Below are 10,231 nucleotides of genomic sequence, written 5' to 3' on the forward strand. Positions count from 1 at the left end.
TGCAGTAAATCGACAGCACTGAGCAATCCCATTTCATTAATATCAGCATCTCATCACCAGCTGCTCCTTGGAGACAGATGGCTGCAGCTGACTCCCAAAGCTTTGCTTTCTCTTCCCACCCACAATGAGTTGAACCATTTGAGACATCAGTGACCAAGTAGTCTGAGTTTGTTTGTACACTGAAAATGTTCTCTTCTGTCCTGTTGTTGTCTTTTCCCATCTATTTTTCTTAATAAGGGTAAAAACAAACAACCAAAAAATGGTGTTTTCACCTTTCGGCACAAATAAAAGAATTCCTAAACCCCTGGCTGAAAAAATCTTCATCTTAACAATAGCACCATTAAAAGATCTGCATTGGCCACTATGATACTGGCATGACAACTAATTACAAAAAAAAAAAAAAAAAAAAATTGCTGCTGGGAAATCTTTCTACCTGGTGAGTAGAAAATGTATTTTTTTTTTCTGTCTTAATTCAGATACCATAGTTAGGCAAAGAAATGAACATAGAAAATAAATCCTCTGCATTGTCACTGGTCAAACAACTGCAGCCCTAGTTGGGCCCTGCCTCCTGCACTGAATTGTGCCACAAGAACCTCCCCAAAGTCCATTTGAAATTAATAAAGCTTCTGTGAAGACAAAAGGATATGCCAGCACTCAGTTTTATGCAGGGTAAGCGTCTTATAGCCAGTCACATACACACCAAGACATACAGAGCTTCAAATAGCAGTGCACTGCGTATGCAGGGGCCTCCATCATGTGGAAACAAGCGAGTTTTGCACAACCCCTCTGTAAAGGCTCATGCCAAGAGCAGTATGCTTTATCCAACAGCCAAAAGAGGTTCCTGGGCTTGTGTGCTGAATCCCTGTACATCACAGCTGGAGGGGTCCAACGTCCTTCATAGGATTTTGTGGATTTTGCTATCAAGTTCCAGTTCTTCCCTTAGTGGAACAGGACCTTGTGAGAATCTGGTGCATCCCCAAGATGCATCCAGCTTGCTCCAGACGGCTGCTCTGTACGCTACACTAGAGCTCACAACAGCGGGTGGAGGGAGGATAAACCAGCCACTTGGGTTGCAGCATGAAGTCTTCTTTTGCTGTAACTCTGGGCAATATGAAGCACAATAAGGCTTTGTAGGAACTGTTAATATATTATTAATGCTCCACAGCTAAATGGTGGCAAGCAGTGACAGGCCTGGGCAACAGAAGTTTAATTTTGTAAACTGTACTTTATTATAAATGTGTTCAGTAATCTAAAAAGCCACTTCTGAGCTAAGAAATGAAGGCAAACAAATAGATAGTATGCATTTTCCCACAAAAAAAAAAAAGTAGCTCTTGAGAACCTTCTTTCCAAATTTTTTTCACTTAAAGCAATTCTAGTTAGTTCTTTTTTCTTCTTCTTCTTTCAGTTTCTCATATCCTAAAATTGTGCCTAGAAACTGGTTATTAAGACTGTATTTTTGGAAGCATGGCCATCCGTACTTTTAAAGTAATTTAGAGCAAATTACTTTATATTAGATGTTAGCAGCAAATGGGAGCCAGCACAGTAATGGCAGAGGGAGTGGGTTAGTAGAGAGCAAATGCTCGTGAGGGAAAATACAGTAAGATAAAACTTCCCTGACTTCAAACATCGGCGCTAATGATCACCTCACACTACAGTGTCTAGCACTCATGCTGATAAAAATAGAGTTATTAAGAAGATCCTTAAGTGTTTATGGACCAGTTGATTGCATCGTCTTAATTAGGCATGAGTTGCATTCCTTAATGTTGCATTCAGCCCACTACCTGAGTGACTGCAAATCACTTTGGGGAAGGTTGTGGCTCCTCTGCTTGGGGGTGATGTGAGGGCAGGTGGCGATGGGTTGGACCTGCAGCTCTGCTGGGAGGAAGATGCACCCTGTCCTGACATGCATCTGGTCAGTGCAGCGTATAGGAAACCTTGCCTTCTGCTGGCTAAACATTTACCAGGGCATGAACTATGAACAATTTTGGGGTTAGCTGCTGTAAACCTGACAGCTCCATGGATTTCCACAGCACTAGGGACTGATTTACACCAGAGGAGACTGTGTCCCATTAACTGTTCTCTACCAACTTAATTAAGGGTGTTTTTATCAGACAGACTTGGGCAAACCTTGCAGGGACACTTTCAGATGTTATTGGTCTCCTGGCTGCCCCTCCTGCCCTCTTGGGTTTGCAGATCCTCAAGGAGAGGCAGGGACAACACATGTCTGTGTCTTAACTGCCCCAAGGGATAGCACAAGGTTTCAATTAAATCACCCCAGAGGCAAACTGTTCAGTGCTTACTGTTTGTAGGGATAAAGTGAGTAACAGAAGAAGGGCAGGGCGCACGGACAGGCATGGTAGTGTCTTCAGCCACCTCAGAAACATTCCTTAGAGTATGTTGTTGGCCAATGTCCTCACTGCAATCAGACCTGCACAGAGAGGTAAGGGAGGCATAGTGGATGCCTCCCATCCCCTCTCCCGAGGAGGGAGTGAGTGAAAAGACAGGTAACAGATCTTGAAATGACTCTGAATAGCAAGCGGTGCTTACAGCACGAGATGACACACTTCCTAGGGCCAGTAAGCGCTTTGATGCGCTGCTTCAGTTTACATTCATATGCTACACACAAACAGCAAAAGGTACAGTATAAGGTCAAATAAAGATGGAAATGCCAGAATGAAAGCAGCCTGTGCAAACTTAATGCCTTCCCATATGGTTACTTCTCTTAGGTTACTTACATGTTTCCAAGGTTTCAGTTTCTATGGCCAGCCCCTTCCCTTTTTCAGAGTACAGCACAAGCAGGCCTCATTTACTGGGAAGTTATTCAAAAATCGGCTTTTCTTCACCGTGTGTGGCAGCAACACAAGCTGCATGATGTTTAAACCCTCGTGGGCACTTTAATGGTACTGGCTCTTTGAGTATCCACATTTATTTTCACAGCTCATCTGCAAAGTGAGGCCAGGAGCATGAATCAAATTCTGCCATCCTTACTCTAGTCAGTGAGTAGCTTCCTTCATGATTGCTGGTGCTGCTCTTCAGAAAAAGGGAAGAAAATTCAGGGCCCTTTTACAGCTGGTGTGTTTGTGCACCTCCCCTAAATGGCCTCCTTGCACCAGAAAGGTATGTGGGCAGGTGATACTCATCATCTGTGATGAGTTGTGTTCTCAACAGAGAAATATAAATTAACTTAATTACAAGTTCATACAAGGAATCTGAATTGTCAGCTAGAGAAGGATGTGTCATTAAATCCAGATTTTGTACATGCAGTTTTCCGATTACCTTATGTACAGTTTCTAGTCACATAAATCCTCATACACAGCCTCTTTCAGTAATGATGCAAGGCACTCTTGGCCAGCAGAGACTGAAGCGTGCAGACATAGCCTGAAAACAGAGACAGAGGAAAGAGGATGAAATTGTCATTATCATCCTACTTAACAACTTCCTCTGTGCTACAAAACAGGACATCTGATAACCCAGCCATTTGCGTGTACAGGGTGAAAACACTGTCGTTTAGATATAGTAGCTATTATTGTTAACAATGAAAGCTGTGGAGTCAGGACGTACGAGACAGTAACACCAAAAGGAAAGAGCATGCCTAACAGTCACCTTCAGAGCAAAACTCTTCCAATTATATATAGCCCACGAAAACTTATATTTTTCAAATTGAAATTTCTTATCAGTGCTTGCTCTTCAAGAAGAAATTCTCGGAGAAATTATAAGGTGCTTGCTTTGTTTGTTCGCTTAAGATTTAAGAAGTTAAAACTGAAACAAAACCACCCATTAGGGTTGTTTTCTTTTTCTCCTACTAAATGAGTAATATTGAATAATATTTGGAGCAACTGTTGCTTCTCAGCAGCTTACTACAGAAGGAGATATTTGTCACAGAGGAATTCTGCCAGAGAGTTCTGCAAGAACACGCTAATGGGTTTTGCTCTGGGCCAGACAAGCAGTCAGAGGCCAGGGATGATGTATATCACAGTGGTCCTGACTTCCCATGTTTGCTGGCGTATTCATAGCAAAGTTAATTTGTCGATGCAAAGACTACTTTTGAACGAGTCCTGTTCAAAGTGTTGGTGGTAATTCAGTAGGCTTCTGGTATCACTGTTTCTGAAGTCTGCAATGCAAAAATTCATGGTGTCTGTAATTGGGAAGTAATGATGGCATAAGGTTGTGCATTAAAAGCTTATTTTTCCTTTCTTAGTGGGATAGGACATGAATGAACTGCACAGGCTTTATAGCTACATGAGAACATTTAATAATATTAAGTTTTCTCTCAGAGTATGAAATTCTCAGGGTCTCCAGAAACATTAAGGCTTATTTTGGAGAAATGGTGTCTGATGAGGCATTGCTCTCTGCAGAGCAGATGCCCTGAGACCACTTACCCAGTGGTGCTGACATTTGCTGCTGGGTTTTCCACTAAACAGTTTCCTAAATTGTTATGTGTGTATTTGAAACCCACATTAAATATGCCTTAATTTTCTGTCCATGAAGTATTCATTTTTGTTTTCTTATGGAAAAAATCTTGTAAGAAGATTGAGATTTTTTTTTAAATTTTATTTCTTCTTACAGAAAGAAATGACAACTCTATAAATGCTGTAGAGCAGTACATGTTCCAAGACGTATATATAGGAGATAAAACCAGAATTGCTATGTGGGATACCTTCTTAATATTCTACTGAATGTCCCTAGAATGTAATTTATTTAGTTGCTATTAGGTGGTAGTTCTGGGGAAAATACTCAAAAATGCATAAGTGGCAAAGAAGACAAAATCATATTTAAGCTTCAGATTCCTTAGATACTGCAATAAAGAGTGAAATTAGCTCTTTAAAAAATGTATGTCCCATTTGTATTTAAAAAGAGTTATTATCTAGGAATATATACTCTGCCAATCACTATAGTACATGACTTCAATAAAAAAAGAAGCAAAAAGTATTTTTAAAAATCCCCATGAACTAAGTGGGAAAATATAAGGATGTGATTATCTAGCATTATCTTAGACACTGGCACTTACTAATAAACAGCTATTATAATCCCCTCTGGCAAACTTTTGCTATTCCTTCCTTGCCAATAAATAGGGTCCAGCCTGGAACCTGGCAGACTGAAGACCAAGATCACTGAAACCCACCTCCATGTCTTTCCTCCTCTCACCTTTTCTCTGAGTGCTACATGCTTGAAAGCCGCATGAAGCGAGGATGTCGGTCCCATGATCCATATAGCATCAGGCTACTGCAACAGAAACAAATTGGACTGCAATCAGCTGTGATAAATGCCCTCCATTAGCAACATGGGAGTTGTGCTGCCTGTGTCCAAGTGATCTTTAAATAGTAGCCGAAAGCAGGCTGCCTGCAGCTGATGCCATTCCACCAGCGTGAGATATTTAACTGAGATACCCGAGCTGGGAGTACGGTTGCTCCAAACTTCATTAGCAGTCAGGAGAGACACAGGGAGACACGTGGTGAAACTGAATCAGATTATTTTGGCAATTTTCATCAATGATGTATTTTAATTAATACCAACCTCATTCTCCCCATAAGTTGGTAGAAACAACACCCCGTGACAACACAGGGCAATGCCCAGCTTTTGGGTTGGAATCCCACAAACTTCATGCTGCCTGTATAGCCCCCAAAAGAGAGAACAGGGAGAAGCAAACCATTTATCACAGCTACCTATCCAAATGTATGCAATTCTTCTTCCCTTAAGTTAATTGGGAACTTCTGGTCTCAATTTAAAGTGGGAATTAAGACTGAAGACTGGATGCTTACTGTTTGGTGTAGCCATAATTTAATGACAAAACAAGGCTGTTTAGCCTCCTTTGCTTCATCTCTCTGACTTTACTCTGTATTCCGCAATAGCTTGGTGAGAATGTAATGTAGCTACCTAGTTTTTTTTCTTTTTTTCTTAGCTTCCTTGTCTGAATCTGTCTGTCTGTGCAGCTGTCTGTCAGTCCTCCTGCAGAAGCTTTTCAATGTTAGCCGATTTCACCCAGGTTTGGCCAAGACAAAAAGATCCTAAAGATGCTACATTTATAAAAAACAGACCGCTAGTCAGGCAGAAACCCTGTTAATAGCCCTACCGAGGAAAAACCTTCATCGTTAGATCAATCCTTGTTAGGCACTGGAGCACCGGGGGAGGCCAAGGGAGGAGGTAATTTATGCTGCTGTCAGCACATGTTCAGCAGCAACCTGAGGTAGCTCGTTGGGTCTGGCTGGGATGGAGTTAATTTTCTTCATAGCAGCCTGAATTATGCTGTGTTTTGCATTCATGACTAAAAGAGTGTTGATAGCACAGCAGTGCCTTGGCTGCCGCTGAACAGTGCTTGCAGAGTGCTGGGGCTTTCTCTGCTTCTCTCTCTGCACCCCAGCAAATAGGCTGGGTGTGGGCAAGGGGCTGGGAGGGGACACTGTGGTGACAGCTGACCCGAACTGACCAAAGGGATACTCCATGAGATATCACGTCATGCTCAGCAACAAAAACGGGGAGGTTTTCTTTCTAAAGTAGCTGTTGCTTGGAGACTGACTGGGCATTGGTCTGATTGTGGGAGGTGGTGAATGATTGCTTTTACATCACTGTTTTTTTCTCTCTTTCCTTCAGTTATTAAACTATCTTTATCTCAACACTTCTTTTTTTTTTTTTTTTTTTTTTTTTTTTTTTTTTTTTAAATTCACTGGCCAGGATCAACCCACCACATTCATCTACATCTACATGAGGTCTACTGATAGAAATATAGATAAACCTGAAGGGTAAGGAACTGAAACATTTCACAAACAAATAAGTTACCAAACTGGAGTTATTCAAACCCATCAAGCTATCAGATTCTTTGCATATAGCAGTTTTACAGTACTGTAAAGTATTAAAAAAAAAAAAAAAGCTTTTGTAGCACTTGGAAACAATATTTACAAATTATACAAACATGTTCAAAAGTGATTACCAAAGGATGTTCCTATGGTTGCTCAATTTGCAGTAACTCACTTGCATTCTGTGATACACAGCAGTGGACAGCTAGCACTGTATAAATGCAGGAAATGAGCGAGATAATCAGAAAAAAAGTGTAGAGACCTGGTAAATTGAAAGTGCATCTCTTAGAAAAAAGGCAAGGAAGGCTTTGGGAGATGTACACCATCACAGGATGATTTTTGAAGTGCCAGCGTAATGTGTCTGTGAAGAATGTGCTGTGATCCTGGCCCACGTCAGAAATGTCTTCAGCAGAGCCATAGTGGCATGAAGGCCATGGTGAGACCATGCACGCCATCATATGCAAAATCCTGTCACTCATACTTGAAAAAATAACTTGATTTTATGATGGTTAGAGAAATGGTGAACAAAGCTTTTGGGCTCAGCCTACTTAGCCTAAGAAAACAAATGGAGTCTCCACAGAGAAGGAAGGGAGTAGGAAAAACAAATGGGGAAAAGAAAACTTTAAACTTACAAATCATATTGATAAAAAAATAACAGAACTAGCCATTAATTTCTTGGAATGAAAGTATTTCTCACCATTAGCAGCTGGAATCAGGTTCCAGAATTGCCTTGCAATGAAAGTAAATGAGACTGAAGAAAAATTGCTTGCAAGAGCACTCTGCAAGACTGACATCACAAGGGGCCTGTGGTAGCAGGCTGGACACAGCAAACTAACAAGACCTTTCCGCTCCTGATACCTTAATATCATGAAAGGGTAAAAGATTATGTGGCATAATTATAAGGAAAGCCTTCTGGCAGGGAGGTTTCTCTGTTAATGCCATTGACTAGCAAAGGAAGCTGTTGGATCTGAGACAATGACTGCATTAATAAGAAAGGCTTCTGGATCTCTCTCCCTTTCTGCAAGCAGATAAATAATTGATCAAACAGTCCTCAAAGTTAAAAATTTCATTTGGGAGTAGGTCAAGTAAAGCCCATGGGAGAATAAGGCTGTAGGAGCATGTATGGAGGGACCTCATAAGATCCCCTTACAAACATCAAGACCCATGTACCTCATGTACTCTCTTCCATAGTGGAGTGAAGGCAAACTTGGAAAAAACATCAAACTTGGAATAGCAGAGCACCAGCAATCTGTGTTGCAGCTCACCCAGATGATGATACAGGTTATGTGTGAGCTTTGGGACTGCCCCAGCCATCACCCATCTCAGAGATTTATTGGAGTGGACCCTCTCTGGAGAGGAAAGGGTGTTATGACTTTTCTAGACTGGGAAAGATCTTAAAAACAAGGCAATATATAAAGGCGTAAGTAAATTTTCTTTTCTATGTCTTATTTTGTATACCAGACTGGTCTACCAAGCTAATATATTGTATCAGGTAGGTCTGTGTATAATTGTACTGGGATAGCAAGAAGAGAAGCCTTTTTGTTGGAGAGACTTGGCTTTATATTTTCATTTATTCAACTGCCTGAAGCTACACAGAAAGGAGGACTAAAAATGAAATGCCACTGATTGTTTTTAACTTGCACACAGTAAATGTCAGAAGAAAAGAGGTTATTAGTTCAGGAAAAGATATCCTATCATGCAGGAGCTTTCTGCTAGCGCTGTTCTGTAAAATCCAACACAATGAGTCAATAGGAATAGCCTTCATCACTGTAGTTCTGAAGTAAACCAAGAACCTGAGTGGTTGCAGCTCAGCTAACAGGCACCTTAATATTTGCTCAGCACAGACTGACTAACATTTTGGTATAGTCTTAGATTCAGTTACATCACTGCTAAAACTTCTGAGCTTGAATCAGAATTGATTTAAGCTTCATTAACTGACTAATTTTAATGTAAATGTCACAGCCATTTTTGCCTTGAAGAAACAGTTGTTTTTTTTTTGTTTTTTTGTTGTTTTTTTTTAAAAAAAGCAAACCTGGCATTTGTTGCAGCACTGAGCACTTAAAAATGTCAGTGTGGCTTACTGAGGTGGTTTGTCTTTTCTGTTTTAACTCTATCACTTCTGGAACACACAGACTTAGGCCACTCAAAAAAAAAAAAAAAGTAAACCCTTCTACTTTACTGTGACATCTTTACTTTGGAAAAGAGGAGTGCAGAGTTTTCCCGGATGAACTTCCAGGCATAAACAAACTCAGTTGACTGAACCTCTCCAGGAGCATATAGCATCCATTCCAAGAAAAATATATTACTATATTGGCCCCAACAGAAGCAGTGGCTGAATACTATTTCATTTAATTGGTTGCTGCTTTGTATTTTAGCACTGCCTTTTGATCATTGATTGAGATCCTCATCCAACCAGTTTTGGGGCTGGTAAACAGCAAATGAACTTGGCAAGCTGCAGCGATTACTGTTTATGAGGCAGACAAAGCAATCATGTACCAAGTAAGAATGAGTATAGAGAGTTCTTCAGCTGTATTTAACCAGAGCTTTTCAAAACAACCCTAGCATCGGATTGATGGATTTAAGCTTTCACTAAAGCAAGGTGGAGAGAGTTGGCACAAATACGTTTTACAGACACAATTTTCAACTAACAAAGAAACAAGAAGAAATCTGGGACATTGAGTTCACCCAGAGATCCCCTATGTACTGCTAAAAAATCAAAAGTTTTCAAAGCCCCTAAATTAGCCTTCTCCCAGTGAAGCCAGCAGTTAAATTCCCTGTTGTTGTAAAGGATGTCAGGTTAGGTCACAGTTCTTTAGACCACTGAAAAGCCCACCTTTAAAAAAATTATTTAATTTAATTTAATTTAATTTTATTTTATTTAAGTGTGTACTACCATACTGGTGTCTTCTGGACCTTAAGCTTCAAACTTGCTTCCTGCTTCTGTGAGCCCACCTCATCTTTGTGCTGACATGCAGGTGCCATCCACTTTGGTGCAGCCACAGATTTCCCCCAAGCAGAAAGGCAGTGGTGGGGAAAGGGCTGGTAGGCGTCTTTGTCTACACGTGGCCCGGTTGTGCTCTGTGGACTGAATTCCCTGAATGTAAAATACAGAAAACGGCACTTCCCTGCTGACTTGGATTATGTGTATTCCTCAAGCTTTCAAGGGATAAAAGCCAAACAAATAATGTAACAGGTGATGTCTTCTGCATGTTTTATCTACTGGCATAGAACCATTGCTCCATTATTCAGAAAACGACAATATAGACAATAAAAAACTTAAATTAAAAGCAAAGAAAAAAACACTATAAACACTGTTAATAATAATGAAGAAAAATGAAATGGCATATGACCTGATTTCTAAAAAACAATCCCTGCAGATCCACAGGCCACTACATTGAATATGATTCTCTATATGATTAAATGAGCTTCTCTCAACTTGC

The 10,231-nt window shown here is 40.5% G+C and overlaps 1 long non-coding RNA gene across 2 annotated transcripts; it reads right to left on the minus strand.

The window, feature by feature from the left end:
* Positions 1-424: 424 nt before the first annotated feature.
* Positions 425-6,638, minus strand: LOC310897088. 2 transcript variants are annotated; one of them, XR_014582062.1, is made up of 4 exons: positions 5,515-6,638; positions 5,146-5,223; positions 3,277-3,378; positions 425-1,101 (listed from the first exon to the last, which is right to left on the minus strand). It is a non-coding gene; the product is annotated as an uncharacterized lncRNA (long non-coding RNA). The 2 variants fall into 2 exon arrangements; XR_014582063.1 differs by lacking the exon at positions 5,515-6,638 and having other exon boundaries at positions 5,146-5,461.
* Between the last annotated feature and the right edge of the window lie 3,593 nt (positions 6,639-10,231).

This window comes from Anser anser (genome assembly GCF_964211835.1).
Source record: "Anser anser genome assembly, chromosome: 3".
Classification (NCBI taxonomy): domain Eukaryota; kingdom Metazoa; phylum Chordata; class Aves; order Anseriformes; family Anatidae; genus Anser; species Anser anser.